This window comes from Hemitrygon akajei, chromosome 7, assembly GCF_048418815.1.
Source record: "Hemitrygon akajei chromosome 7, sHemAka1.3, whole genome shotgun sequence".
Taxonomy (NCBI): Eukaryota; Metazoa; Chordata; class Chondrichthyes; order Myliobatiformes; family Dasyatidae; genus Hemitrygon; species Hemitrygon akajei.
Genome location: NC_133130.1, coordinates 16,356,550 through 16,383,604, shown reverse-complemented (window position 1 = coordinate 16,383,604; position 27,055 = coordinate 16,356,550). Strand labels below are relative to the sequence as shown.

The following is a 27,055-nucleotide window of genomic DNA, read 5'->3' as shown; positions in this document are numbered from 1 at the left end:
AGCTTTCTTTGAACAGGTGGTACACGTGTTCAGGGTGGGAGAGGTGAGAAGAGAGAATGTCTAAGGTGCATGGGGTCTTTGATTATGATGGCAGAGCAAACAATGTAGACAGAGCCCATGGAGGGCAGGCTGGTTTCTGTCCAGAACCCCCTGCAGCTTTGGCCATACCAAGCTATAATGCATCCAAATATAATACTTTTGATGGTGCAGTCACAAACGTTTTTTGGAACTTAGAGGGAACATGCTAAATTCCTTCAGCCTACTAAGAAAGAAGAGGCTTTGGTGAGCTTTCTTAGCCATGCGTCAACATGGTTGGACCAGGACAAACTACTGGAGATGTTCACTCCAAGGAACTTGAAGGTCTCCGACCTTAGCATCGTTGACATGAGCTGGGTTGTGTGGATTGCACATCTATCCCCTACCCGCCCCTTTCATGAAGTCTTGTGCACACTTTGACTACGTCTGCCATCCTACATCCAAGTCAGAAGTCTGCCATCCCAAATCCTCGACCACATGCATCCAGGCCAAGAAACTCTCATAAATTCCATTCCTTGCGGGGTGGAGGGGGAAACAGGATTCTCAGTACAAACCTCAATAAAAATCGTTCACATGGACTACACTGCCCAGAAACCATGCACCAGTTGTGGGATCTTGCTATGTACATGATGCCTGCTGTGGCTCCTGCTGTTATAGCAGCACCTGCAGAGAATTACCTCACTAGCCTCTGCACACCGACACTGTAAAACCCTATCATGAATTCTGCATCCATTATTATCAAATAGAAAAGCATGGATGTAATGCTGAGGCATTGGTCAGACTGCACTTGGAGTATCGTGAGCAGTTATGGGCCCCTGTATCTATGAAAGGATGTGCTAGCATTGGAGATGGTCCACAGGGGGTTCATCATAGAAATCCCGGGAAGGAAAGGATTAACATACAAGGGGCTCTGGGTCTGTACTTGCTGGAGTTTAGAAGAAATGGGGGGGGGGGGGTCACATTGAAATTTACTGAATACTGAAAAGCCTAGATAAAGTAGAGGTGGAGAGAATGTTTCTTATAGTGGGGGAGTCCATGATCAAAGGGCACAGCTTCAGAATAAAATGGTGTCCCTTTAGAACAGAGAAAAGAAGGAATTTGTTTAGCCAGAGGGTGGTGAATCTGTGGAATTCACTGTCATGGCTGGGTGTGGTGACCAAGTTATTGGGTATATTTAAAGCAGAGGTGTATAGGCTCCTGATTAGTAAAGACGTCAAAGAGGACAGGAGAATGGAGTTGAAAGGGATAATAAATGATGGAATGGTGGAGCAGACGATGTGGGGAATGGCCTAATTCTGTTTCTGGCTGTGTACGGCATCCACGGCTGAGTAACTTGCAGCTTTTGGAGTGCACGTAGCCTGGGATTCACAGGATGAGTAATCTGGAGTGTGAATGCGATAGGCATTTAAAGGTTGCAACACGCCATGGCAGCAACTGGACCTCCTGACAATCGCTGAATGTTCCAGTAATTGCCTCAGTCTGGGACCACTGTCGACCTCTTTCTCTGCAGGTTTGAGATATCACGAGCAGTCGCTTGCTTGGAGGCCAAGCTGGTGCGACACCTTGTCCAAGGGTGACCTACAGGCTAACAGAGGGAAGGAGCACCTTACACCTCCTTTGATAGAGACGCAACTCCACTCTACCACCCTACCTACCGAGCACAGAAAAAAATTATAAAACTTCTGCCGGGACGTGAGAACCTGCACAATGGAGAAAAGTTGACTAGATTAAGACATTATTCCCTGGAGCATAGGAGAATGAGGGGAGATTTGATAGAGGTATACAAAATTATGAGTGATACAGATAAGGTGAACACATGCAGGTATTTACCCCTCGTATTTGGTGAGACCAGAAATAGAGTTTTAGTGTGAAAGGTAAAATACTTATGGAGAATCTGAGCAGGAACTTCTTCACTCAGATGGCGGTGTGAATGTGGAATGAGCTGCCAGTGAAAGTGGTAGATGTGGGTAAAACTGTAACACTTAAGAGAAGTTTGGGAAGGTCCATGGATAAGGGACGGATGGAGGTCTGTGGTCCAGGTGCAGAATCAGAACTATTATCACTGACATATCTTGTGAAATTTACTGTTTTGTGGCATGAATACAGTTCAATAAACATAATTACAATAGAAATATTTAAAAAAAATAAACAATTAATGCAAAAAGAGAGCAGTGAGGTAGTGTTCAGAGATGTTTCAAAAATCTGATGGCTTGCGTACTGCCTTCGTATCACGTAGACACTAAGGTGCAATATCCATGGTCAACCCCAACCAATGGAGGGCCTAAAAGATGGACAAGGCAGAAAACCAGGTCAGCACAAACTAGATGGGCTGAAAGGGGTGTTTCTGTGCTGTTTTGACTTTGGATCTTTATATTAATCCAGTAGTTTTCCTGATAGAAACCTCTGAATTCCAGGTTTATTTAATTAATAGAATTTAATTCCACAGCTGGTGTAGTGGGATTTGAACTCGTCATTGAATCAGTCAGCTAGACTTGGATTACTTGTCCAATAAATTAACCGCATGTTTGCAGGGGTCTGTTCTCACCACAAGTATAGTACTGTACAAAAGTCTTAGATTGATTTTATATATAGCCTAAGATTATTGCACAGTTCTGCATTTGTCAACAGTACTGAACACCCCCCCCTCCCCACCAAAATCAGGGTCACATGAAGCCATGGGAACAGGTGGTGGATGGTCGTATGAGCAGCTGGTACATATCACAAGTCCTGGTTATGCGACCAGTGACACCAGGCAGACAAGCTCTGAAGAATATTCATAATGGCTGGGGTCACCAGTTTTGTAAAGACAGCACCCAGAAGGCTGAAAAATTTGCCAAGAACAATCAAGGTCATGGAAAGACCGTGATCGCCCATGTCATATGATATGGCACATAATGAATGAATGAACCCTGCAGGTCAGTAACCAGAACTGCACATAAATGAATTACCCGTCCTTCTATATTCCAAGGAATAAAGATGGCCAAACATTCCTTAGAATTCAGGCCCACTAGTCCAGGCAGTATCCTTGTAAATCTCTTCTGCCCTGTCTCTAGTTTGGCCAGGATGCAACCAAACAGATATTTTCAACAGTACAGTACATCTGTAGGGGTTTGCTGGAGTGTCCGTTGACATACCGAACCTCCTTAACCTCCTAAGAAAGCAAAGTTGTTTGTAGGCTTTGCTTAAGATTACTGTCTTATGATTTTGACTTAACATTATTTATTTATTTTATTTGGAGATACAGCATGGTAACAGGCCCCCCCTCCCGGCTCAATGAGCCTGTGCTTCCCCATTCCACCCAAAATCTCTCACTCTCCTATGCTCCAGGGAATAAAGTCCAAACCTATTTAATCTTTCCCTGTAACTCAGGTTGCTGCAAACACATCACACGAGAGACAGCAGATATTGGAATCTATAGCAACATAGAAGATGCTGGAAGAACTCAACAGTTCAGACAGCATCTGTGGCGGGAAGTGGACAGTCAATGTTTCCGGCTGTTTCTGGACTGAATGGCAGAGGGGAGATAGCTGGTGTAATGAGTTGGAGGGGAAGAGATGGAGCAGGAACTGGCAGGTGAATGGTGGATCCAGGTGGAGAGGGGTGGAATTGATAGATGAGGGAGGGAGAAGAGTTGGAAAAACAACAACAGCTGGTTAGAGATATTTCTATACATGTGCTCTGCCCCTCTATCTTTCAGTCAAGATCAAGGACTTTTTTCCGACTCTCCGTTTCCCTCCACAGATGCTGCCTGACCTGCTGAGTTCCCTCAGCGCCTTTGTGCGGTCTTGCAATCCAAAAGCCCCAGCAGTTCAACACTGCCCTTTCAGGAGGGAGGAAAGAGCTGTCCTCGCTGGTCTCTACACCACAAACGTGGGCAGCCGACTCTCAGCCACACCCCTCCCCCACCTTTCAATGTGGCATGGGGCAATAAGAAAGGGCAAATAGTGCCACATCTGGTGACGGATCTTAAACAGAGAGCTCGCAATCCACACACTCCTAGATTTGTAGGCTGCTCAAACTGAACAGGCAGCAATATTCAATGTGAATATGTAAATGAGATCTCACCAATGCCAAAGAGGAAACGTTAAAACAGCAAGGCTCGAAAACTCAAACTAAAATTTGGGCTCTCATTTTACGCGGGGCATTCCAAATGGGTGGTTGAAGCACACTCCATTCAGACCCTCATTAAAATAAAATCTCACCTTTCTGTATTTTCCTGGTATTGTTCCTCAAAATATCAGTTTTCTGTGAGAAACTGGTAAAAATCCATCTTGCTTTTAAACAGCAAACACGAATCCACCTCGCAATCCCAATCTGTCAACTCTCACATGCGCAGTGAGCTCAGCAGTGCCTCCTATCCAAATGACATGGATTTCAAACACAGAACACTTACCTCAAACTTCTAAAAATAACTCAGGTATGTACAGCTAAATGCAAAGTTCTGAGGAAGGTCACTGACCTGACATCTTGTCTCTGCTCCCCTCTCCGCAGAGGCTGCCCAACTTGTCAATTCCAGGCTTATTATTTTAAATTAACAAGTCAGTTTATCATTATTATCTCATCGGCCGAGATACGGTGAAAATCTTGTCGTGCATAACATCCATACAGATCAAATCATTACATGGTGCACCGAGGTAGAAAAAGGTAAAACAATAACAGAATGCAGAATAAAGTGCAGCAGCATTTTTGACCATGGAGGAGGTATTAAAAAAACAAATGGAAGCAGTCACAGACAGCATCAGAGAGGTCTCTAGACAAGTACTTGAATTGCCTACACATACACTCAGTGACCAATTTGTTAGGCACTTCCTCTACCTCATAAAGTGGCCACCGAGTGTTTGTTCATGGTCTCCTGCTGCTATAGCCCATCCACTTCAAGGTTTGACATGTGTGTTTAGAGATGCTCTTCTGCACATCACTGCTGCCATGCGTGGTTACTCGATTTACAGTCGCAGCCTTCCTGTCAGCTTGAACCAGTGCAGCTATTCTCCTCTGCTCTCTCTATTTAACAAATGACTGGATGCTTTTTTTCTGGGGGTTTTTTTTGCACCATTCTCCAAAAACCCTAGAGACTCTTGTGTGAAAATCCCAGGATATCAGCAGTTTCTGAGATACTCAAACCATCCCGTCTGACACCAACAATCACTCCACGGCCAAAGTCACTTAGATTACATTTCTTCCCCATTCTGATGTTTGGTCTGAACAACAACTGAATCTCTTGACCACGTCTGCATGCTTTTCTGCACCGAGTTGCTGCCACATGATTGGCTGATTAGATATTTGCATTAGTGAGGTGTACAGGTGTACCTAATAAAGTGGCCACTGAGTGTACAAGGCTACAGGCCAAGTGACATAGTGTCAGAGACAGAGTCATATTGTACAGGAATAGGGCGGTAAAGACACGTTTAGTGGTAGGATTCCATTTTAGTGGAAGTTATCGAGCCGCAGTTTACCTTGAAGGAACTTAATGAACCTTTGCATAATGCAAAGCCTGAATCTGACCTACAATGGTCCAAGTCGACAAGATCCCACATGCTCCCTCATTAAATATTGAGAATATTCTTCCTGAAAATGATTAACCCTCAATAAACTCTCCACGTGACAAGCTTAGTTAGCGAACGTTGGAACCTGCCAAAAGGCGATCAGTCTGCCAGTCAGGATTTGTATAGTATTGTGTAATGCATTCCAGTAAATTAAGAAGTTAAGTTCATTAACAGAGGCATGACACTGACAAGAAAAACACCAAAAGTTAAAAGTACACTTTTTTTTTTACATGAACAGACACTTTTTTCCCTTTCTTTTTGTATTAGGCAGTCTGTTGTCCTTTGCACACTGGTTGTCTGTCCTGTTAGGTACAGTCTTTCACTGATCCTATTGTTGTTCTTGGATTTACTGAGTATGCCTGCAAGAAGATGAATCTCGGGGTAGTATATGGTGATATACATGTTTGTTGTTCTGTCATTTAGTCAAGCCCGATTCTTCATGACCTCATGGACCATAGGGTTTTCATGGCAACATACAGAAGGAGACTTTCTTCCACACAGATACCGCTGCTGCCCAGGTTGGGACCTGGCGTGTCCAGTGCTGATGTCACTACAGCCAGCCCATGTACTTCGATGATAAATTTAATTTGTACTTTTAGAACATCTTTCCCTTGTACTGAGGTGATGATTTGTGTGAGATGGCATGCTCAACTGATTTTCAGTGACCACACCCCCTCCCTTTCCCCAGGACATATGAACCTATTTACCAGAGTAAAAACAATAGTGCTCAGTGGTCAGGGAGTTGCTATAATGAGGTAGTGGTTAGGGTTGAGTTGGTTCATTCAAGGGAAGTAACTGTTCCTCAACCCTGTGGTGTGGAACTTCAGGCTTCTGTATCTCCTGTGCGATGGTCGACGATATGGCCTGAATGGCGGGGATCTTTGATAATGAATTTGCCTTCTTGAGGCGGTCTCTCCTGTAGGATGGGAGGGATGTGCCTGTGTTGCATTGAGCAGAGTCCACCACTCTTTGCAGTTTCTTACATCCCTGCACATTCCAATTGCTGTACCAGACCACAATGTAACTGGGTCTAGCTTTCTGCCCTGGAGTAGGACTATAACCCAAAAACTCCCTGCGGCTAGGGCCGGTACGACAGGGGGTGAGGAATTACTTTTGAACGTTAGAGTCTATGAAGAACGGCAAAAGCTTTCAATGCACCTTTGCACGTGCATGAGTATGTCACCTCCGACTAACTAGTCTCTGAAACTCGCACTCATTCCTCAACCACTTGTGCACAAGGAGAACAGCATAGCCCCTGTCACCACACTGCCCTGTAGTCTGAACAGAGAAATGCAATATTTATACGGAATTGACTAGCAGTTATGGAAATTGACCAATTGTTATCCTTTTATATGTTTAAATTCCTTAATTACAAGATCAATCACCATTCACAGTACAGGTGTTAAAAATCAATAGAAACTACAAGCTAACAATCGATGATACTTTGAAGTTAGTAAAGTGTTATCTGTTGGTAATCTGTTTCTTGCATCTGTCTATTTCATTCTATTATATTCATAGTATATGAATCTCAGGAGGTTGTATATAAGACCATAAAACCATTAGATATAGGAGCAAAATTAGGCCATTTGGCCCATCAAATCTGCTCCATCAAATCATGGCTGACTTATTTTCCCTCTCAACCCCATTCTCCTGCCTTCTCACCATAACCTTTGATGCCCTGACTAATCAAGAAACTATCAACATTCACTTTAAATATACTCAATAACTTTGCCTCGACAGCCATCTCTGGCAATGCATTCCAGGCATTCACCAACCTCTGGCTAAAGAAATTCCTCCCTACCTCTGTTCTAAAGGGATGTCCTTCAATTCTGAGGCTGTGACCTCTGGTCCTCAACTCCCCCACTATTGGAAACATATTCTCCACATTCACTCTATCTAGGCCTTTCGATATTCAATAGGTTTCAATGTGATCCCTCTCATTCCTCTAAACACCAGTGAGTACAGGCCCAGATCTAGGAAACACTCCTCATATGTTCACCTTTCATTCCTGGAATCATTCTCGTGAACCTCCTCTGGACCCTCTCCAATGCCAGCACATCTTCCTTAAATAAGTTTATAGGTTGCAACAATATTGAGTATTAACTTACAGGCAAACAGCTCGGGCTACTCTCTGTGGAAGTCTATTAATATGCACGCACACAGGAGTTTGAGTTGCCTGAGAGTCTACATCACTGCTCGAATATGTGTGCATGCAATGTTGTACTGAGGGGGTGCCCCATGCATTAACAAGGCTGCCAATCACATCCACTGCAACTCCATCCCAAAAGCCACAACCATACTTCAGATCTCCCAAGCAACAACAACAAAACAAGACAACAACAGCAAAACATGCCCATTTCCCACCTCCCCACCCACAGCTTTGCACCCACAGGCCTCCAACCCCAGGACAGGCCACCTCAAGACTTCCAGACCTTGGCCCCGGGCTCTTAAGCTTACACATATCGGATCTCCAACTTCAGACTTTGGCCCAGGATGCCGATCACAGGTTGGACTACAATGTCGTCCCATCTAACTCCAATTTCCTGCATTCAGCCCATATCATGTAGGCATAAAAGATTTGTTTGATTGGGCATTTGATGGCTAATTTAATTAGCCTTCCAAAACATTGTGGGCCAAAGAGCTTGTTCCTGCGTAGAATTACCAATTAAATTACATTTTTACATAATTTATTTTTTAAATTAAAATGATAGTAATAGAACAACACGACAACACACAAAAAGCTCAGCAAGTCAGGCAGCATCTGTGGAGGGAAATTGATCAACTGTGTTTCAAATTGAGACCTTAACCTGAAGGGTAAAGAGTCACGACCCCCAAAGGCGAACTCAAGTGGAGACCATTCCGTTGGCTGTCCATTTCCCTCTACAAATGCTGTCTGACTTGCTAGATTCCTCCAGCTATCTTGCATGCTGCTCCAGAGTTCCATCATCTGCAGTTTATTGTGTCTCTCTGACAGTACCAACATGTCGCTTTGCTCAACTTTAACTTGCTGCTGCCATTGTGAAGGAGGTACAGGAGTGTTAGTTCCCACACCACCAGGTTCAGGAACAATTATTACCCTATAACCATCAGGCTCCTGAACTGGCATGGATAACTTTACTCTCCTCAACACTGAAATAATTCCACAACCCACAGACTCACTTTCAAGGAATCTACATCTCATGTTCTCAGTATCATTCATTAACTAGTTATTTTTATTTGCACAGTTTGTCATCTTTTGCACATCGGTTGCTTGTCGGTTTTTGTGTGCCTGCAAGAAACCGAATCTCAGGTGACATATACAGTAACCTATACGTATTTATTGGTTCCTTAAGGTTATCATAGTGGGGTGGGGGTGGTTAGTAATGAGGATAAGCTGTTTCTACGGACAGAATAAGACGCAAAGATATATAATCACTGGAAGACTGAAAGGTGAAGTTACTGAAGTCCAAGTGGGCTTAACAGAGGAATTTGCTGAGGGATGAATCGCAAACGAGAAAGCATTAACTGACAATTAGTGAATATATTTTTATAACGGAGTTGAAGAGGAATCATTCCCTCGGGGAAGCCTGAACTCTACACAATTGAATCAGTGACATGAACAACAATTTTTATATGAGGAAAAAAACAAGGATTATGAGGATTGGCCAGGTAAGGCCTGCATGAATGATGGAACGGGATAGTCTCTGTTCCTCCTCCTGTTTCTTGTGTCCTGTGGCCTGAGTTATGGCGAGGACCAGGCCGCAACCCACAATGTCACCTGTTTACAGCCACCCAGGAGCAAGGCATTGGAGTTGGCGCGCTCCATCAGAATGCCTAAACTGGAGTTGGTGCTGCCTCCCAGTGTTCGCTCAGCAGAAGACCAGCCATGCTGTGTTCAACTGCAGACTGCTTCAACTTTCGTGGATTCTGGGTCTTGGACTACATATATATTTTGTGTGGCTGTATTTTACTGCTATATTGAATGTGATAGATGTGCTTTGTGCTTTGAATGACTGTTGTTACTATGTTTTGCACCTTGTCCCCGGAATGAAACTGTTTTATTTGTCTGTATTCATGGGCATTCGTGTATGGTTGAAGATAATTAAACTTATTGAGGCATTGTCTTTTGCAAATGACCTTGATGGTGGGGAAGTTTACATACGTGATGGTGCCAGCTGAGATGACAACCCTCTGAAGCCTCTTATGATCCTGCACACTCCATACCAAACGGAAAATTGCAAGAGTCTTAGGTGATATTGCAAACTCCTCAAAGACCAAATGAAATATAGCCACTAGGATGTCTTCTTCATAATTGTATCAATATCTTGGGCCCATGATGGATTGGAGATGCTGTCACCCAGAAACTTGAAGGTGCTCACCCTTTAAAGCAGGGGTTCCCAACCTTTTTTATGCCATGGTCCGAGAGGTCCCTGGACCCCAGGTTGGTAACTCCTGCTTTGCAGATCAACAGTAACTTGAATTCTCGCTCTGCTGATGTGGTATTGGTTTCAATTCAACATTCAGCTCAGTGTTTAACATGATCATCCCTCAAAGACTGGTGTGCAAACTGTCTTTGTTGGGATTCAAAACCCCTCTCTGTAACTGGATATTGAACTTCTTGACAGAAAGACTCCCATTGGCAGCAATAGCTCGAGCTGTATCACACTGAGTATTGGTGCCCAAGGGCTGTGTGCTCAGCCTACTTACTGCTGGTCACACAGCTGACTCACGACTGCACCGCCAGGTCCAGCTCAAACCACATCACCAAGTTTGCTGATGACACAACGGTGCTTGGTCTTGTGAACAATAATAATGAGTTGGCATACGGAGAAGCAGTGGAGAGGTTTGTCAAGTAGAGTGAGAACAACAGTCTGAGTCTCAATGTGGATAAGACAAAAGGGATGGCTTCAGGAAGCCACCGGTCAACCATTGCACATCAATGGCTCTGCAGTGGGAAGAGTGAAGAGCACAAAGTTCCTTGGGGTACACATACCAGATGACCTAAGCGACACCTCGTCACTGGTCAATAACCCCCACAGCAGTGTCCACACTTTCTGAGGAGTTCGAGTTATGCAAGGCTACCCACCACAATTCTAACTACTTTCTACAAGAGCACCGTCAAAAGTCTCTTGTCTGGCTGCATCATTGAGCAGTATTTAAGCTACAAGATATCAGACCTACAGAGGACCATAAAAACTGACGAGAGGATCACTGGGTTCTCCCTCCCCTCCTCCCATTTCCGACATCTACTGAGTACATTGAACACAAATGGCCTGAAGCATTATTGAGGATCCCTATCACCTATCCCAGGATCAGTTTGACCTACTGTCATCAGGAAGGAGGTACAGGGGCATCAGGACTAGGACTGCTAGACTGGGTAACAGCTTTTTCTCCTCAGGCTGTGAGACTAATGAATACCCTGGCACCACTGAGGTCTTGCCCCTAGGGCAGTAAGCTGGTTACTGTTTACCTGTGCTGCAAATTTCACATGCATTTTGAATTATATTTTATTTGTGGTAATACTTTGTTTTCTGTGCTATGTGTGATGCATGTACTGTGTGGAGGAACGTCGTTTCCTTTGGTTGGGTATACAGTGTGTATAAAAAGTATTCACCCCCTTGCAAGTTATCATACTTTAATGTTCTACCAAATTGAATCACAGTGGATTTAATTTGGATTTTTTTGACGCTGATCAACAGAAAAACACTCTACAAGGTGATCTAAATTAAGTACAAATATAAAATGACAAAATAATTGATTGCTTAAGTATTCACCCTCTTCAAGTCAGTATTCAGTAGATGCACCTTTGGTAGCAGTAACAGCCTCGAGTTTGTGCGGATAGCTCTCTATCAGATTTGCACATCTGGACACTGCAATTTTTCCCCATTCTTCTTTACAAAACTGCTCAAGTTCTGTCAGATTGCATGGGGATCATGAGTCAACAAACCTTTTCAAGTTCAGCCACAAATTCTCAATTGGATTGAGGTCTAGACTCTTCTTTAACCACTCCAGGACAATAACTTCAGTGTTTTTAAGCCATTCCTGTGTAGCTTTGGCTTTATGATTGGGGGTCATTGTCTTGTTGGAAAACAAATCTTCTCCCAAGTCGCAGTTCTCTTGCAGACTTCATTAGGTTTTCCTCCAGGAAATTTCCCTGTAATTTGCTGTATTCCTTTTACCCTCTATCTTTGCAAGCCTTCCAGGGCCTGCTGCAGTGAAATGCCCCCACAACATGATGCAGCCACCAGCATGCTTCATGATAGGGATGATGTGCAGTGTTCGGCTTACACCAAACAGTATTATGGCCATAAAGCTCAATTTTGATTTCATCAGACCATAGAACTTCCAGCTGACTTCAGAGTCTCCTACATGCCTTCTAGCAAACTCTAGTCGAAATATCATGTGAGATCTTTGCAACAGTACCTCTCTCTTTGCCATTCTCCCAAAAAACTACAATTGGTAAAGCACCCAAGCAACAGTTGTTGTATGCACGGTCTCTCCCATCTCAGCCACTGAAGCTTGTAACTCCTCCGGAGTTGTCATAGTTCTCTAGATGGCCTCCGTCACTAATCCCCTGCTTGCACGGTCACTCAGTTTTTGAGGATGGCCTGCTCTAAGCAGATTTACAGCTGTGCCATATTATTTCAATTTCTAGATGATTGATTTAACTTTACTCCAAGGGATATTCAGTGACTTGGAAATTTTTTTGTATCCACCTCCTGACTTGAGCTTTTCAATAAACTTTTTGCAGAGTTGCTTAGAGTGTTCTTTTGTCTTCATGGTGTAGATTTTGCCGGGATACTGTCTCACCAGCAGCTGGATCTTCCAGATACAGGGGTATTATTACTACAATCAATTAAAACACCATGACTGCATACAGGTGATCTCTATTTAACTAATTATGTGACTTCTAAATCCAATTGGCTGCACCAGTGATGATTTGGTGTGTCATAATGAAGGGGGGGGGGGCGTATTCTTATGTAATTAATTATTTTGTGTTTTATACTTGTATTGAATTTAGATCACTTTGTAGAGATTTGTCTTCATAGAGTCTTTTCTGTTGATCAGTGTCAAAAAAGAAACAAATTAAATCCACTGTGTTTCAATGTTGTAAAACAATAAAACATGAAAACTGGGGGGGGGGGGGGGGGGGAAGGGAGGTCGGGTGAATACTTTTGACAGGCGCTGTATGGGACAGTCAGATGACAATAAACTTGAACTTGATTATTACTGTCATGTGTAACGAGTCAGAGTGAAGAAATTTGCTTGCCTGCCATCCCGATGGGTCATGTCATATGCAAGTGATTAGAGGTAGGAAGACAAAAAAGCAGAATGTAGAATTAACCTGCAACATTAACTCTTTTCTTTTTTTTTGAAAGATAATTGAGAAAGCACCCAAATTGAAGACATGTAAAATTAGTATCCTCCCCAAGCCCTGCAACAAAAGAAAAAGCTCCAGACCAACCACAAACACAATATAGAGAGTAAAAATCAGGACAATCAAACCCCCAAAACTATAAATACACTTAGCAACAGAAGATATTAATGCCTACTACAAAAAAAAGGAGCTGAAAGCAAGGGAACGAAAAAAACCTTAGTTAAGAGGAAGGTTATGAAAGTACTCAATAAAAGGTCCCCAGACCTTATGGAACTTTAAATCCGAATTAAGGACTGAATAATGAATTTTTTCAAGGTCGAAGCAGGCCATAATATCGTTAAGCCATTGAGCATGTGTGGGCGGAGCAACATCTCTCCATCTAAGGAGGATTAAACGTCTAGCCAGGAGAGAGGCAAAAGATAATATTCGACACTTAGTCGAACTCAGACGTAAATCTGTCTCACCCCAGAAACCGAACAAAGCAATTAAAGGGTTAGGTTCTAGGTGGTGATTCAGAATATACGATAACGCTATGAAGACATCTTTATTAACTCTTTTCAAAAGATAAAGAATAGCTTTACGTGTCAAATGGGCATCAAAACATGCAGTGAAGTGTGTCTTTTAGCACCAAATCTAACCAGTGAGAGCAGCCTGCAAGGATCGCCATGCATCTGGCGCCAACGTAGCATGCCCACAACTCACTAGACTAACCTGCACATCTTTAGAACGTGGGAGGAAACCTGGTGCACTCGGAGGACTGGATTTGTCACATGCACGGTTGTTTGTATCAACGACCGACACACACTGAGAATGAGCTACGGACAACCTGCAAGTGTCCCCACGTGTTTACACCAACATAGCATGCCCACAGCTTACTGACTCTAACCCCCACTCCGTTTGGAATGTGGGAGGGACTGGAGCTCCCAGAGGAAACCCATGCGGATGTGAGAAGAACATACAAACTCCTTACGAACAGCAGTGGGAAACTAACCCCACTCTGGCGCTGTGCTAACCATGCTGCTCTGGTTTGCACTCCACCATTAGCGCGTGCTCCCAAAGCTTTGGAAATCGATTGGTTGAAGACGGTTAGAAAGGAGTATGGGACTTAAGGCTGATTTATACTTGTGCGTACAGGCTATGCGGTAGCCCTGATTTTCACTTCTGCGTAGGCTCTACGCCGTAGCGAGCATGCGTTGGTGTGCGTCAAAACGCTAGTTGGCGGTGAGGTTTCTATGTCGTTGTGTTGAGTTTCTTCGTGAGAGACGTGGACAAGGAAATGCATTTCAAAACATTTTCGCATGTCGGCAGGTAGATTTGACGACTTGGTTCATCTATTTCGCATCAGTGTACAGACATGGCGGAGAAGAAGCAACCGGAAATGCGTAGGAGGAAATGCAATGCTACCAAGCGGACCAATCACAGTTGTTACGGTCTGCATCGCTGTGACGTATGAGTTATTTTTTTGAGGAGGTGCATGTCACCCTACAGCATAGGGTACACGGTACCTACGGTGTAGATGCAACACACAAGTATAAATCAGCCTTTATAAAGGAGAGTAATACTTTTTTACAAGAGGTCTGCATCCTTACTATCTCCGGACATGATTTCAGGGACACAAGAGAGGCTTTAGACGCTGGAAATCCAAAGCAAAAGACCTAAATGCTGGAGGAAGTCAGCATCAGGCAGCATCTATGGTGGAGAATGAGCATTCAATGTTCCAGGCCATCTCCTTCATCACAGCCAATGATGATTTCAGATGTGTAGTTAGAACATTGAACATAGAATAGTGCAGCACAAAACAGGCCCTTTGGGCCACTGTGTTGGGCCAACCTTTTGCCTACACCAAGGTTAATCTAACCCTTCCCCTCCTCACACAGCCCTCCATTTTTTCTGTCATCCATGAGCCTGTCTAAGAGTCTCCTAAATGTACCTGATATATCTACCTCTACCAATCTCTGTGGAAAAAAAAACCTGGGAAAAAGACAACCAGGAATGCTGAGAGCCTAACGGAAGGCCCATCACCAGTGCTTTGCATTGTTCACAGTGCTGCCTTAACGAGTGAAGCTGCCCCGGAATTTATCACTTCATGCATCAAGGTAACTCTCCAATGTGCCTAGGGGGTAAATGAGTCCCAGTCAGGGACTAAGAGCTCCTAAGTCTCTCACTGGTGCTCCGCACTTCCACGAGACAGAACAGCAGCACACACCGGGCAGAGGTGTCTCCAGAGACCCGGGCCCGGTCCTGACCTCTCACCCAGCCTGCGGCTGTGTTGGTCTCCTCCCACATTCACTGAGGCTAGAACTATGGGCCGTGGGTTAAGGGTGAAAGGTGAAATGTTTAAGGTGATGAGTGTGTGGAACGAGGCGCCAGTGGAAGTGGCGGACGCGGGTTTGATTTCGACGCTTGAGAAGTCTAGACAGGTACATGGCTGACAGAGCTATGAAGGGCTACGGTCCCAGTGCAGGTCAAAAGGACTCGGCAGAATAATCGTTCACCACTGACTAGGTGGGTCAAATGTCTACGGCTGTTCTGGTGTGCTCTATGATTCTAAAGCTGCTCGGTTGGTGGGGTAACTGCATGTTGGAAATTGTCCCTCGTGTAAGAGAGGAGTAGAATCAAGGTGCTTGTGGGGTGGGGTGGGGAGTTGATCTGTCATTTCTTCCAGGCCTCCGAGCTTCCTCTTCTCAATGGAGTCCTCGCAAAGCTATATAATGTGCACGGCAAGGATGCAGTGACAGATTAGCCCATCCCTCAACTTCTTTCTGACCTTTCATCTTTAAATTCTTCTGGCCTTCTTCTCAAGGGGCAGCAGAGAGGAGAGAGCACAGCCTGCCATGGCCGGGGCCCTTGATGACGGGTGCTGCTTTCTTGCGGCAGTGCGAGAAACACTTTTACAAGAAAGCATCTTGCAGAGATGCAAGTCCAAAGCAACACACACAATCTGCAGCTCAGGCAACGCTTGCAGGGTGAATGCAGAGCTTTAAACCTAAACTTCAACAATTCCTCTCTCACCCCCTCAAACCTCCCCACAGACAGTGAGTTTCTCCAGCAGGTGGTTTCCTGAATATTTCCAAGTGTCATCCCAATCATCAACACAGCATTATAACAATGCTCCTTCAACAGTTGTAGATTAAGATTTAAAAATTTGCATTATTTGTCACATACTGCATATATCGAACCATCAAAACTTACAGTGAAATGCATCATTGGCATCAACAACCTGCGCGGTCTGAATACGTGCTGAGGGCAGCGCAAACGCTGGCAACGTAGTATGCCCTCAACCGACCAGTCCTAACCCATATGTATTTGGAATGTGGAAAAAAAACTGGACCAAACCACACAGACATGGGAGAACGTACAAACTCCTTATAGGTGCGGAGTGGAGAGAGAGAGGGAGGAGAGAGGGGGAGGAGCGAGGGGGGAGAGAGGGGGGGAGGAGAGAGGGGTGGAGAGAGGGGGGAGAGAGAGAGGGGGAGAGAGAGAGGGGGAGAGAGAGAGGGGGAGAGAGAGAGGGGGGAGAGAGAGAGGGGGAGAGAGAGAGGGGGAGAGAGGGGGAGAGAGGGGGAGAGAGAGGGGGGAGAGAGAGGGGGGAGAGAGAGGGGGGGAGAGAGAGGGGGGAGAGAGAGGGGAGGGAGAGAGAGGGGAGGGAGGAGAGAGGGGAGGGAGAGAGAGGGGAGGGAGAGAGAGGGGAGGGAGAGAGAGGGGAGGGAGAGAGAGGGGAGGGAGAGAGAGGGGAGAGAGAGGGGAGGGAGAGAGAGGGGGGGAGAGAGGGGGAGAGAGAGGGGGAGAGAGAGGGGGAGAGAGAGAGGGGGAGAGAGAGGGGGGAGAGAGAGGGGGAGAGAGAGGGGGAGAGAGAGGGGGAGAGAGAGGGGGGAGGGAGAGAGGGGGGAGAGAGAGGGGGGGAGAGAGAGGGGGGAGAGAGGGGGGGAGAGAGGGGGGAGAGAGGGGGGGAGAGAGGGGGGGAGAGAGGGGGGGAGAGAGGGGGGGGAGAGAGGGGGGGAGAGAGGGGAGAGAGAGAGGGGGGGGAGAGAGAGAGGGGGGAGAGAGAGAGGGGAGAGAGAGAGGGGAGAGAGAGAGGGGGAGAGAGAGAGGGGGAGGAGAGAGAGGGGGAGAGAGGGGGGAGAGAGGGGGAGAGAGGGGGAGAGAGGGGGAGAGAGAGGGGGAGAGAGGGGGGAGAGAGGGGGGGAGAGAGGGGGGAGAGAGGGGGGGAGAGAGGGGGGGAGAGGGGGAGAGAGAGAGGGGGGGGAGAGAGAGAGGGGGAGGCTAGCCTCATCACTGAGGCTAGAACTATGGGCCGTGGGGTTAAGGGTGAAAGGTGAAATGTTTAAGGTGATGAGTGTGTGGAACGAGGCGCCAGTGGAAGTGGCGGACGCGGGTTTGATTTCGACGCTTGAGAAGTCTAGACAGGTACATGGCTGACAGAGCTATGAAGGGCTACGGTCCCAGTGCAGGTCAAAAGGACTCGGCAGAATAATCGTTCACCACTGACTAGGTGGGTCAAATGTCTACGGCTGTTCTGGTGTGCTCTATGATTCTAAAGCTGCTCGGTTGGTGGGGTAACTGCATGTTGGAAATTGTCCCTCGTGTAAGAGAGGAGTAGAATCAAGGTGCTTGTGGGGTGGGGTGGGGAGTTGATCTGTCATTTCTTCCAGGCCTCCGAGCTTCCTCTTCTCAATGGAGTCTCGCAAAGCTATATAATGTGCACGGCAAGGATGCAGTGACAGATTAGCCCATCCCTCAACTTCTTTCTGACCTTTCATCCTTAAATTCTTCTGGCCTTCTTCTCAAGGGCAGCAGAGAGGAGAGAGCACAGCCTGCCATGGCCGGGGCCCTTGATGACGGGTGCTGCTTTCTTGCGGCAGTGCGAGAAACACTTTTACAAGAAAGCATCTTGCAGAGATGCAAGTCCAAAGCAACACACACAATCTGCAGCTCAGGCAACGCTTGCAGGGTGAATGCAGAGCTTTAAACCTAAACTTCAACAATTCCTCTCTCACCCCCTCAAACCTCCCCACAGACAGTGAGTTTCTCCAGCAGGTGGTTTCCTGAATATTTCCAAGTGTCATCCCAATCATCAACACAGCATTATAACAATGCTCCTTCAACAGTTGTAGATTAAGATTAAAAAATTTGCATTATTTGTCACATACTGCATATATCGAACCATCAAAACTTACAGTGAAATGCATCATTGGCATCAACAACCTGCGCGGTCTGAATACGTGCTGAGGGCAGCCTGCAAACGCTGGCAACGTAGTATGCCTCAACCGACCAGTCCTAACCCATATGGATTTGGAATGTGGGAAAAAACTGGACCAAACCACCCAGACATGGGAGAACGTACAAACTCCTTATAGGTGCGGAGTGGAGAGAGAGAGGGAGGAGAGAGGGGGGGAGAGAGGGGGGGAGAGAGAGGGAGAGAGAGGGGAGAGGAGAGAGGGGGAGAGAGAGGGGGAGAGAGGGGGAGAGAGGGGGGAGAGAGGGGGGAGAGAGAGGGGGAGAGAGAGGGGGAGAGAGAGAGGGGGGAGAGAGAGGGGGGAGAGAGAGGGGGAGAGAGAGGGGAGAGAGGGGGGGAGAGAGAGGGGAGAGAGAGAGGGGGGGAGAGAGAGGGGGGAGAGAGAGGGGGAGAGAGGGGGGAGAGAGGGGGGAGGAGAGGGGGGAGAGAGGGGGGAGAGAGGGGGGAGAGAGGGGGGGAGAGAGGGGGGGGAGAGAGGGGGGGAGAGAGGGGGGAGAGAGAGGGGGGAGAGAGAGGGGAGAGAGAGGGGAGAGAGGGGGGGAGAGAGGGGGGAGAGAGGGGGGAGAGAGGGGGGGAGAGAGGGGGGGAGAGAGGGGGGGAGAGGGGAGAGAGGGGGAGAGAGGGGGGAGAGAGGGGAGAGAGAGAGAGGGGAGAGAGAGAGGGGGGAGAGAGAGGGGGAGAGAGAGGGAGGAGAGGGAGAGAGAGAGAGGGGGAGAGAGAGAGGGGGAGAGAGAGGGGGAGAGAGAGAGGGGAGAGAGAAAGGGGAGAGAGAGAGGGGGAGAGAGAGAGGGGGAGAGAGAGAGGGGGAGAGAGAGGGGGGGAGAGAGGGGGAGAGAGAGAGGGGGAGAGAGAGAGGGGGAGAGAGGGGGAGAGAGAGAGGGGGAGAGAGGGGGAGAGAGAGAGGGGGGAGAGAGGGGGAGAGAGGGGGGAGAGAGAGGGGGGAGAGAGAGGGGGGAGAGAGAGGGGGGAGAGAGAGGGGGGAGAGAGAGGGGGGAGAGAGAGGGGGGAGAGAGAGGGGGAGAGAGAGGGGGAGAGAGAGGGGGAGAGAGAGGGGGGAGAGAGAGGGGAGGTCATTCAGATGTCAGATTTATTTATGACATATACATTGAAATATACAGTGACGTCTGGTAAGGTGACGATGCATTTAGTCACAGTGGCCTCTCCGGGTCCAAAAAATAGTGCAAATGTTTGCCGTAAACCTTTACCTTGTGGTCACAAGAACCTGTTGAACACTGGTAACACAAAATGCTGCAAGTCTGGTTCATTGGTTCATTAGTGAGGATCGACTATGGGGAAGCTGCGTAGCCCTGGGCTGTTCCGCGAAAAAGGACCTTATGCCACGACACCATCTGTGGCAGCCACCCAGGGGAGAAGGCGCTGGAGGAGGTGTGAGAGAAAGGCGGGCATACTGGAATCCGTGCTTGGTTCAGGATTGGACCCCGCAGGCCGGCTCTCCCGTTAGTGCTGCTTTCCAGTGGAGGACAAGCTGGGTTGCCCTTGTATGAGGCTGAGCCAGTGTGAGATGGGGAACTGCTATGTGCTTGTTCATGTAGAAACATGGCTCCAGGACAACATCCCATGCACCATCAATCTTCAAGCCGTGCCACTCAAGGACTTGTGCTAATGTTATTATGTGACTGTATATGCTGTTGTAACTACACATGCTGTGTGTGACTGTGGTTACTGTGTTTCGCACCTTGTTCCTGGAGGGACACTGTTTTGTTTAGCTGTACACACGTGCATGGTTGAATGACAATTAAAAGTGAACATTAAGTTGAAATATATCATAAAAACAAGAGTTTCTGCAGATGCTGGAAGTCCAGACAACCATTTGGGTACATGATTTGATGCTCCACTACGACGTCTCTTCAAAGTATGCTTACTCTGAAGAAGGCATCTTCTCACCCTTTCTCACTGCTCCTCTCTGTGATCTCTGCTGCCGTCCAACTCTTTGACTGTGTGCCTGGACTGGGGAGCATGCCTTATGAAAACAGGTTGAGTAAACTCTGCTTTTTCTCCTTGGAGCGACGGAGGATGAAAGGTGACCTGATAGAGGTGTATAAGATGATGAGAAGCATTGATCGTGTGGATAGTCAGAGGCTTTTTCCCAGGGCTGAAATGGTTGCCACAAGAGGACACAGGTTTAAGGTGCTGGGGAGTGGGTACAGAGGAGATGTCAGGGGTGAGATTTTTACCCCTGTGGTGAGTGTGTGGAATGGGCTGCCAGCAACGGTGGTGGAGCCGGATACAATGGGGTCTTTTAAGAGACCATGGATAGGTACATGGAGCCTAGTAATTTCTAAGGTAGTGACATGTTTGGCCGAAGAACCTGTATTGTGCTGTAGGTTTTTCTATGTTTCTATGTGTGCTCATCTACACTTGCTCACCTTGCATCTTGTGCTCCTCCGCCTCCCCAACCTTCTTTTGCAGGCTTCCCTCCCCTTCCTTTCCAGTCCTGATGAAGGGTCTCGGCCCCAAATGCCAACTCTTTACTTCTTTCCATTGATGCTGCCCGACCTGCTGAGTTCCTCAGCATTTTGTGTGAAACTTGCCGTTTGTGTTGACGACCAACACAGCTTATGGGTGTGGTGTGGGGGGGAGCAGCCAGCCAGTGTTGCCACACATTCTGGTGCCAACACAGCACGCCCAGCAGAGCAACACAGCAGCAAAACAAGCTCTGTTCCACATCTAACAATCCTCTCACCCCAGGTCCCACCATTTTCTTTGGCCTCCGGCCTCTAGCGAACTTGTAGATCTGTGGACTCCAGGCCCCCACTCCCCTGGTGGACTCGCAGACCCAGGCTTCGGTCATCCAGCTTCAACTTCCGTGCCTCCGATCCGGACTTCTGATTGACTTTCAGTTTTGATCTTCGGTATCAACCCAGGACTCACAGTTGACAAATGAGGACCCGAGCTGTAATTCCTTCTATCCTCGACACCCCTCCGAATCGCTTTAACTCTTTCAATTATATCCTTAAGCTTCTCCTGAATTAAAAAGGGTAAGGATCGGCTTTGTGACATGTAGATCAAAACATACAATGAAAGGCATCGTTTGCTTCAATGACCAATGCAGTCCAAGGATGTGCTAGGGGCAGCCCACAAGTGTCACCAGACTCCCGGAGCCAATACAGCATGTCCACAATTTATTAACCCTAACCCTTACACCGCTGGCACGTCAGAAAAACCGGAGTGCTTGGAGGAAACCCACATGGTTACATACAAAATCATTACAGGCGGTGGCTGGAATTGAACCCCAATCACTGCCGATGTTAAAGTATTATATTAACTACTGTGCTACTGTGACACCCACATTGTCCCAAAACTGACCACCTTTGACCCTGATCACTACTACTTCAATGGGGAATGTCCAGAATGCAAGATATTGCTGACAAAACTCACTGGCTGCTCTGTGCCCACTTCACTCTGGGGACACGATAGAGGCTGGAAGGTTGTCAGTGAATAATCCACAGTCATGGGCCCCGGCAACTCTCGACGCCACAGCAATGAATGCAGATCCCAGTTTAAAAAAAACAAGCCCACACAGTCTTGAACACGACACACCAAGAGCAAATGGGAGGTAGACAACACCGTTTCACAAGGTACCACGACAAGACAGATGACAATAGTTCCGTCAAGTCCTTGGAATATAACATTTTCTGACTGACCCTGGGGATATCAGGACAGTAACCCCGGGCGTGAGCTCACACTGACCCTGAGGGGTGACCACACATTGACCATGGCATTAACCCAGCACTGACCCTGGGGTGCCCTCACACTAGCAACTAGGGGTGACCCTGGGAGCCTGACATCAATCCTGAGTTAACCCCACACCAAGACCGGGAGTAAAATCACACCAATCCCGGGGGTGACCCCTGACACTGGGGTGACCCCACACTGACCCCAGGGATGATTGTAGGAACCCGAGACTGACCCTTGAGTGACCACAAATTGACCGTTGGCCCTATGCTAACCCTTAGGGATGTGGTGGATACCATACTAACCGGGGGGAGGGTGGTTGACTCCATACCAATCTCTGGAGTGACCCCACACTGACCCTGGCGGGTGGTTGACCCTATACCAATCTCTGGAGTGACCCCCACCCTGACCCTGGGGTGTGGTTGACCCCATACCAATCTCTGGAGTGACCCCAACACTGACCCTGGCGGGTGGTTGACCCCATACCAATCTCTGGAGTGACCCCACACTGACCCTGGCGGGTGGTTGACCCCATACCAAATCTCCGGGGTGACTGCACACCAAGTACAAAGCCAGAGTTTGACCGTCACCTCTCCTCCACAGGGTTTCACGACCCTCCGGACAACCGCGACCGGACATCAAACCGCGAGGGGCGCCTGCGTCTCTACCCTCTCGCCACAACCCCCAGTACCTTGGCTGGCTCAGGGTCGTCGGTCTCACCCACGCGAGGAGCGGGCCGGCCCACCGAAGCTTTCTCCCTGCGAGGAAATCCCGAGACTCGCAGGAGGCGATACCCTCCCTCACCACAAATTGACCGTTGGCCCTACGCTAACCTTTAGGGGGGTGGTGGATCCCATACTAACCCTGGGGGTTATCAGGAGGCCATGCCCTCTGGTCCCCCGAGGTGGAACGCATCCTCCCAGCATTTTAACCGTGCCAAGCCCTTTAAGAAGCGTGTGCATGTCGATGTGTTCAGCAAGGGGTGTTTATCGCTGCTGGAGACGGCAAGTTGCAAATGACCGTGTGATGCACAAGTTCGAAAGAGCATATGCCAAGCCCGTGTCAGACCACCAGACAAGTCTTTATAGCCGTGCAACAGATAAGGGTCACTCAAATTCGACACCTCTGCGAGATATCTTCACAGAGAAACGTTGTCGCCAACTCTATGTATGCAGTTAACCATAGCACAGGAAACTTAGCACATTTCATATCCTCCTCGTCTTCAGTACAACAAAACAGTGCACATAGATTGCAAGCTTACGAAAGTCTCCACTGCCTCCAGTTCCACAAGCTCGTTAAAAATACACACTTAAGAAAATTAAAATCCTGTTTCTTCCGACACAGAACTGTCAAGCACGCGGCGAGCGCAGGAATACAGTCTGTTGAACTAGCTTTAAAGATAGGCATTAGAACATACACTTTACACATAAACACACTGTAAATGAACAAGCCGGTCTCGCAATTTTTTTTTAAATGACGTGAAAATCAATCCATTCTGTTACCTTTAAAGTTCCATAAAGTGGCAGTTTCTGTAGCCCCGCGGAACGGTAGCACTTTCGGAGACTCCAGTTATAACCCCAAGGCTTGGATGAATTCTGTGGAGAGGTGAAGTGACAAGGTCTGTTACGGGTTTCGGCAAACCTCTTTAATCTTTAATCACTCAGAGGCATCCTGGAAAATCCCATTGTCCGGTTCCTGAGGTCACCCGCTGGAAAAGAGCGGCGTCTCTGAGCCGCCATCAATCAAGGGCCAGGCACTGAACTGGGGAGTGTGTGTGTGCGCGCTCGGAGAGTACTGATGCAAGTTTGTCAGCAGAGAAAATACCCAGCGATGATGCACATCCATGCTCAGAAATAGCTACAGGGGCCCCGCCGAGGGAGGATCCGACAAGCGACCGGGCCGCGGGCAGCGCCGCCCAGGCACCGAGATCGAGTAAGGGCGGGCGGTAACCAGTGTCAATACTGGGGCTGGGAAGAATGGATGTGTTTACAGTTAAATTGGTCAGTGATTGTGAATGTCTGGGGGACTCGGCACTGGCACAGGCTCAGCCAGGAGCACCGTTCACGGCGCTTGGGAACAGTATTTATTCGGCACACAAAATGTATGATATTCTATGAATGAAATTCTGTATTAGAGTATTTATACCGGGAGCACAAACTCTGGGTGCAGAGAGACGTCTGTTAAACGTGTCTGTACTCTTCCCCTCTCTGCCTTTTCCTCTCTCCTCTTCCCTTTCTCTTACCTGTCTCCTTTCCCCTCACTTCCCTCCCTCTCCCCTTTCCTCCTCCATCTATCTTTTTTAAAAAAAAAATCTGTGACATTCGCTCTTTCCATTTCTCTAGGCATCACCATGTTTATCTCTTTCTCCTTCCTTTTGGTCTCTGCTTCTCTCTCTCCCTTTTTCCTCCCACGCTTTCATGCTTCCCCTTCTCCCCCGATATCTGTTTCCAGAATTACCTCCCTTTACCCATTTGCTTTCGTCTTCCCTATTTCCCATCGTGTCTCCTTCGCTTTCTGCCCTCCTGTCTCCCCTGTAACCTCCTTTCTGCTGTACCCGTCCTGCCTCCACTTCTCCTTTTCACTCCAAATCTCCTAGCCCCCTCATCCCACCTCCCTCTTTATCATTTCCTCATTGATACCTGTCTGTCTCCCCTCTCTCTTTTCTCTCATTTTCTCCCATCTTTTCTACTCCCACCCTATCCCTTCTCTCCGTCTGTCGACTCCTTCCTCTTTTCACCCACCTCTCTCTCTCTCTCTGAAAACCCACACTCAATGTTTCAGGAACAGCTTCTTCCCCTCTGTCATCAGATTTCTGAATGGACAATGAATGCAAGTAGACTACCTCGCTATTTCTTTTTGCATTGCTTATTTAGTTTAATATTTTTATTATTGTGTTACGGCAAAACAACAAATTTCACAACGTGTCAATGATATTAAACCTGATTCTGATTCACTCTCTAATCGCTCCCTAGTCCCCATCACCCTCTCTCTATATCCTTTCATTTCCACATCCACATCTCCCTCTTCCCTCCTCCTGTCCCTACACCCTGCCTCCCACCTTTGCTCTTTGCATCTCCCCTTCCATCTCTCTACCCTTCTATCTCTCCCTGCTTTGACATTTCTCGCTCTATCTCCTCCATCCTGCTCTCCCTCCCTCTCCACAGAACCCCGGGCGACAATCCCCTTCCTCCTCCTACCTGCGCATTACACCTGCCGCCGGACATTCCCAGAGGCTGCACAGGTAGGCGCCTTGGCATGGGACGGGGAGGCCAGGAAGTGAAGTGTGGTGACTCAGCAGAGACAAGGAGACGCCGCACCCAGCAAAACACAAGAGTTCTCACCCCACCCCACCCCACCCCCCGTCAGCTGCCGAGGTGGATCCCACAGAGGTGATGTCACAGGTTAAAAATCCATTAATTCTGGTGTGAGTCAGTCAGTGTGAACGCAGCGCTTGCAGAGTCACAAAACACAGCCCCGATTCAAATGAAATCTCCAGCATCGCTCTGTATCAGAACGTGTTCGACCAGGTGTTCCACCCCATTCAGCTCCATTCATCAAGAACACAAGTGATGTCACAGGGCCCTCTGGCCCATCAACTCAACTGAAGTTTAATTGTCGTTTAACCATACATGAATACTCGTGAACACAGCCAAACAAAACGGCATCACCTATGGGGTCAAGGTGCAAAGACACATTGCCAACAGTCACGCACAGTAAGATCACGTAATCGGAGTCCCTACGCACCCCACCCCCCCCCACCCCGCGATGCCCGAGCTCAATGTCCTGACCTCGCACACACGCAAATCAACAAACCCGTATAGAATATCACAGTAACGCAGAATATGCTTGCGTAAATATAGTCCAGACTCCTCAGCCCACCAATACCATCTGCCAAATGGCCCCCGACGCCTGCTAGGTGACACCGTGGCTTTGACGCCCAACCCTCACTGGGCAAATCTCACCTGGTCCCTCAACACCAGCTCCGTAGCAAAGAAAGCCCAGCAGCGTCTCTACTTTCTGCGAAGGCTGAGGAAAATCCATCTCCCCCCATCCTCATCACATTCTACAGGGGTTGTATTGAGAGCATCCTGAGCAGCTGCATCACTGCCTGGTTCGGAAATTGCACCAGCTCGGATCGCAAGACCCTGCAACGAATAGTGAGGTCAGCTGAGAAGATCATCGGGGTCTCTCTTCCCGCCATCAAGGACATTTACACTACATGCTGCATCCGCAAAGGAAACTTGAAGGACCCCACGCACCCATCATACAATCTCTTCTCCTTCCTGCCGTCTGGGAAAAGGCACCGAAGCATTCGGGCTCTCGTGACCAGACTATGTAACAGTTTCTTCCCCCAAACCATCAGACTCCTCAATACCCAGAGACTGGACTGACACCAACTTACTACCCTCTACTGTACCTATGGTCTTGTCTATTACTTGTTGTAATGCCTGCACTGTTTTGTGCACTTTATGCAGTCCTGGGTAGGTCTAGTGTAGTTTTTTTTTCCTGTGCTGTATTCACATAGTTCAGTGTAGTTTTTGTACTGCTTCATGTAGCACCATGGTCCTGAAAAACATTGTCTCATTTTTACTGTGTCCTGTACCAGCAGTTATGGTCGAAATGACAATAAAAAGTGACTTGACTAACCCGTGGCTTTGAGGCCCAAGTCAGTGTTGATCATCAGCAACCCATTTATACTCATCCTCCACAGAACACACACACACACACACAGCAACACAAGTGAACACACTCCACCATCTATTTACATTTTATTTTACCCGCTTGCCCATCAGTTCTGACCGAGTTCTTTGGAGAGGTCAGGACTGAGTTATCAGGGGAGGTTGGGCAGCAGAGAATTCGTCACTTAATGAGAAGCAATCTCAAAGAGGTGGTTAATATCATGAGGGGCATGGAGAAGGTGAGTGTTCTCAGTGTTTGTCAGGGTTGGGGAACTTAGAACAAGACAGCAGAGGTTTAAGGGGAGAGGGGACAGATTTAATAGGAACCCGAGGGACTTTTTTTTACATAAAAGGCGTTATTCATGTGGAACCAGCAGCCAAGGAAGTGGTTGAGGCTGGTACAAAAGGCGGTTGGACAGGTGCATGGATTGGGAAAGTTGGTTGCAGGCCAAATGCGGGCAAACAGGACTTGCTTGGATGGGACACCTGGATTCAGCATGGACTAGTT

General features: G+C 47.7%; 1 protein-coding gene across 3 annotated transcripts in view; it reads right to left on the bottom strand.

Moving 5' to 3' along the window:
* The window catches only part of hivep2a (HIVEP zinc finger 2a), a 244,696-nt gene that overhangs the window by 130,162 nt on the left and 87,479 nt on the right, over nt 1-27,055 (bottom strand). For all 3 annotated transcript variants that reach the window (XM_073050431.1, XM_073050433.1, XM_073050432.1), the window contains exon 2: nt 23,371-23,463. The gene's annotated coding sequence lies outside the window, so the exon portion shown is untranslated. The remainder of the gene's footprint in view (nt 1-23,370; nt 23,464-27,055) is intronic.